General features: G+C 55.0%; 2 non-coding genes across 2 annotated transcripts; both read left to right on the top strand.

The window, feature by feature from the left end:
• Positions 1-2,568: 2,568 nt before the first annotated feature.
• On the top strand, positions 2,569-4,477 carry LOC126150751 (small subunit ribosomal RNA). Its single transcript, XR_007531612.1, has one exon. It is a non-coding gene; the product is annotated as a small subunit ribosomal RNA (ribosomal RNA).
• A 354-nt stretch (positions 4,478-4,831) lies between these two features.
• LOC126150749 (5.8S ribosomal RNA) lies at positions 4,832-4,986 on the top strand. Its single transcript, XR_007531610.1, has one exon. It is a non-coding gene; the product is annotated as a 5.8S ribosomal RNA (ribosomal RNA).
• The last annotated feature ends 14 nt before the right edge of the window (positions 4,987-5,000 follow it).

Genomic DNA, 5,000 nt, shown 5'->3' with positions numbered 1-5,000 from the left:
TGCCTTAACGTAACCCACGTTGTGCCTTAACCTAACCCACGTTGTGCCTTAACCTAACCCACGTTGTGCCTTAACCTAACCCACGTTGTGCCTTAACGTAACCCACGTTGTGCCTTAACGTAACCCACATTGTGCCTTAACGTAACCCACGTTGTGCCTTAACGTAACCCACGTTGTGCCTTAACGTAACCCACGTTGTGCCTTAACCTAACCCACGTTGTGCCTTAACCTAACCCACGTTGTGCCTTAACGTAACCCACGTTGTGCCTTAACGTAACCCACGTTGTGCCTTAACGTAACCCACGTTGTGCCTTAACGTAACCCACGTTGTGCCTTAACGTAACCCACGTTGTGCCTTAACGTAACCCACGTTGTGCCTTAACGTAACCCACGTTGTGCCTTAACGTAACCCACGTTGTGCCTTAACGTAACCCACGTTGTGCCTTAACGTAACCCACGTTGTGCCTTAACCTAACCCACGTTGTGCCTTAACGTAACCCACGTTGTGCCTTAACGTAACCCACGTTGTGCCTTAACCTAACCCACGTTGTGCCTTAACCTAACCCACGTTGTGCCTTAACCTAACCCACGTTGTGCCTTAACCTAACCCACGTTGTGCCTTAACCTAACCCACGTTGTGCCTTAACCTAACCCACGTTGTGCCTTAACCTAACCCACGTTGTGCCTTAACCTAACCCACGTTGTGCCTTAACCTAACCCACGTTGTGCCTTAACCTAACCCACGTTGTGCCTTAACCTAACCCACGTTGTGCCTTAACCTAACCCACGTTGTGCCTTAACCTAACCCACGTTGTGCCTTAACCTGCTCTGTAATTGGCATATGACACGTTACATTAATCTAGTGTTGTCTAACCACAACCCTCTGAATATAGTTCGCTACTCGCACCGCCCACCCTCTTGTGTGTCGTTTCATGTTGAACACTTCGCAAGTGTTGCTTACTTTTTACATGCTCCCGCTGTACACTGTAATGTGGACAACTGCAGGATGTACATCGCCCCCCCCCCTCCACCCTGCCTTCGCACGCTGGTCGTTCAGGTGCTTGCGTGTTCAATGCCCTTCGCAGCTGTTCACTGGCATTCGCATGTCGAAGCGCTCAGTCTACGTCGTGGTACGGCCTGTGTCCACTGTCCGCTGATATCGTAAGCTTAATCCTCACATTGTACTGCACATAGGTCCGTATGTACTGAATGATACGCTGTGGCACATGTGTGACCGTACGACTGCGCCCAACAACAGCGAACCATACGGTCCAAATGTTGTGCACTCAGCCACGTGCCGTCTCCCCATAACAGCTACATTGCAGTGTGGTACGCCATAGAGACGTGTGGGAGTAACGGACGCCCTGGATGGCGATCAGCATGAGCCGTCTGTTGATGTAGTGGCGCGTGTATTCAAACGTAGTCGTCTCTTCTCACACAGTGTGATAGCATGGTGCACCGCGTTCCACATCTGCGACATGGTACAGATGCTGGTTGACAGTCGGTCTCGTAATGGACATCGCATACGTAGGGGGCCACCTCCCACGTGTTCTCTAGTCGTGCACATTTTGTTGCGTGTATGTGGGCAGACGTAGTGTGTCGTGACACCTAACAGACAGGTATGCAATAATCGTTGCATTTGCAAACTGGGATGGACGTCTACGTTTGCTGGTGACGTGACGCAACGCAAATGAACAACTGGTAAACCCATTGTGGTGCGGTTGTTGTTGCTGGAGGTAAATCAGTAAGGGCAAATCTGTGTGTGAAGCGATACGCGGCGGTGGCTGGGTGGGACCGTCCCCGGCCGGTGAGGGGGGGCCGCCCGGCGTGCTGGCCGCGCGGTGCGTGGGCGCACGCGCTACAGCCGGCTGGTGGGGGCGCCCAGTGGCAGGCGCGCCGGCCGACGGACGCGGCAGGCGGCGCAGCTGCGCGCCGGGGCACCCTGCGCGCGGCGCCGGGCGGCCAAAGTGGGTCCTCGCGGGCCCGGTGCGAAGCGCGGTGGACATCTGCAGTGTGCTGGTCCGACTGAGGACTGTGTGCGTTGAGGATGCGCCGCCGCCCGGCACTCGGCGCCGCGACGCCGTCTGCTGCTCGGTCGCCCCAGCGGTTCTCGCTGGTGGTTTGTATCGCAGTTGTGCAGACGTGTTGGCACGTGCGCTGTGCTGGGAGAGTTCGCTTCGGCACCCACGTGGGGCCTTTGCCCTTCTGTGGCGCTGGCGTTGGAGCTGCCGGTCACCGTAGGTGGCGCGTGTTGTCTCCCGCCGGCAATGCCACGACAGCACGCTCCCGGGCCTCTGTCGGCAGCGGCAAGCTCAGTTGGGAGCACGGGTGGTCGCACCTAAAGCGTCTACTCGCCTAACTCCGGGCGATTGCGCCTCTCTCGAACCCGACCAAGTACTTAGGACGGCGCTGCGCGCCGCCGGGACCTGAGAGGGTTTCGAGGTGTATTGTGCAGGGGAGCTCAGCCTCCTCCTGTTTGCAGAATAATTGAGCGGACGCTTGCGTGTTCGCGCGGGCCCCTGGGACACACTCCCGGGCGGCCGGCTGCTCAGCTCTAGTTGACGCAGCTCCCTGGTTGATCCTGCCAGTAGTCATATGCTTGTCTCAAAGATTAAGCCATGCATGTCTCAGTACAAGCCGCATTAAGGTGAAACCGCGAATGGCTCATTAAATCAGTTATGGTTCCTTAGATCGTACCCACGTTACTTGGATAACTGTGGTAATTCTAGAGCTAATACATGCAAACAGAGTCCCGACCAGAGATGGAAGGGACGCTTTTATTAGATCAAAACCAATCGGTCGGCTCGTCCGGTCCGTTTGCCTTGGTGACTCTGAATAACTTTGGGCTGATCGCACGGTCCTCGTACCGGCGACGCATCTTTCAAATGTCTGCCTTATCAACTGTCGATGGTAGGTTCTGCGCCTACCATGGTTGTAACGGGTAACGGGGAATCAGGGTTCGATTCCGGAGAGGGAGCCTGAGAAACGGCTACCACATCCAAGGAAGGCAGCAGGCGCGCAAATTACCCACTCCCGGCACGGGGAGGTAGTGACGAAAAATAACGATACGGGACTCATCCGAGGCCCCGTAATCGGAATGAGTACACTTTAAATCCTTTAACGAGTATCTATTGGAGGGCAAGTCTGGTGCCAGCAGCCGCGGTAATTCCAGCTCCAATAGCGTATATTAAAGTTGTTGCGGTTAAAAAGCTCGTAGTTGGATTTGTGTCCCACGCTGTTGGTTCACCGCCCGTCGGTGTTTAACTGGCATGTATCGTGGGACGTCCTGCCGGTGGGGCGAGCCGAAGGCGTGCGACCGCCTCGTGCGTGTTCGTGCGTCCCGAGGCGGACCCCGTTGAAATCCTACCAAGGTGCTCTTTATTGAGTGTCTGGGTGGGCCGGCACGTTTACTTTGAACAAATTAGAGTGCTTAAAGCAGGCAAGCCCGCCTGAATACTGTGTGCATGGAATAATGGAATAGGACCTCGGTTCTATTTTGTTGGTTTTCGGAACCCGAGGTAATGATTAATAGGGACAGGCGGGGGCATTCGTATTGCGACGTTAGAGGTGAAATTCTTGGATCGTCGCAAGACGAACAGAAGCGAAAGCATTTGCCAAGTATGTTTTCATTAATCAAGAACGAAAGTTAGAGGTTCGAAGGCGATCAGATACCGCCCTAGTTCTAACCATAAACGATGCCAGCCAGCGATCCGCCGCAGTTCCTCCGATGACTCGGCGGGCAGCCTCCGGGAAACCAAAGCTTTTGGGTTCCGGGGGAAGTATGGTTGCAAAGCTGAAACTTAAAGGAATTGACGGAAGGGCACCACCAGGAGTGGAGCCTGCGGCTTAATTTGACTCAACACGGGAAACCTCACCAGGCCCGGACACCGGAAGGATTGACAGATTGATAGCTCTTTCTTGATTCGGTGGGTGGTGGTGCATGGCCGTTCTTAGTTGGTGGAGCGATTTGTCTGGTTAATTCCGATAACGAACGAGACTCTAGCCTGCTAACTAGTCGCGTGACATCCTTCGTGCTGTCAGCGATTACTTTTCTTCTTAGAGGGACAGGCGGCTTCTAGCCGCACGAGATTGAGCAATAACAGGTCTGTGATGCCCTTAGATGTTCTGGGCCGCACGCGCGCTACACTGAAGGAATCAGCGTGTCTTCCTAGGCCGAAAGGTCGGGGTAACCCGCTGAACCTCCTTCGTGCTAGGGATTGGGGCTTGCAATTGTTCCCCATGAACGAGGAATTCCCAGTAAGCGCGAGTCATAAGCTCGCGTTGATTACGTCCCTGCCCTTTGTACACACCGCCCGTCGCTACTACCGATTGAATGATTTAGTGAGGTCTTCGGACTGGTACGCGGCATCGACTCTGTCGTTGCCGATGCTACCGGAAAGATGACCAAACTTGATCATTTAGAGGAAGTAAAAGTCGTAACAAGGTTTCCGTAGGTGAACCTGCGGAAGGATCATTACCGACTAGACTGCATGTCTTTCGATGTGCGTGTCGTGTCGCGCAACACGCTACCTGTACGGCAGCAGCCGTGCGCCGCGTGCGGAACCACGCGTGCCTCTCAAAACTAACGGACAAAATGTTGTGTGGTACGAGCGCTGAAGCTCTGGAGGCGGCTGGCCTGCGGCACCTGGCGCCTGGCGCCGGTTTTGAATGACTTTCGCCCGAGTGCCTGTCCGCTCCGGTGTGGAGCCGTACGACGCCCATCGGCCGTGAGGCCGTTGGACACAGAACGCTGGAACAGGGGCCGTCAAACGCCTCAGTCCCGCCTATGCAACTGTTTTGAAAGAGACAGTGGAAACTAAACAAAAAAGATCACCCAGGACGGTGGATCACTCGGCTCGTGGGTCGATGAAGAACGCAGCAAATTGCGCGTCGACATGTGAACTGCAGGACACATGAACATCGACGTTTCGAACGCACATTGCGGTCCATGGATTCCGTTCCCGGGCCACGTCTGGCTGAGGGGTCGGCTACGTATACTG

The sequence above is a fragment of the Schistocerca cancellata genome, unplaced genomic scaffold, assembly GCF_023864275.1.
Source record: "Schistocerca cancellata isolate TAMUIC-IGC-003103 unplaced genomic scaffold, iqSchCanc2.1 HiC_scaffold_997, whole genome shotgun sequence".
NCBI lineage: Eukaryota > Metazoa > Arthropoda > Insecta > Orthoptera > Acrididae > Schistocerca > Schistocerca cancellata.
This window is presented reverse-complemented; position numbering and strand designations above follow the sequence as displayed.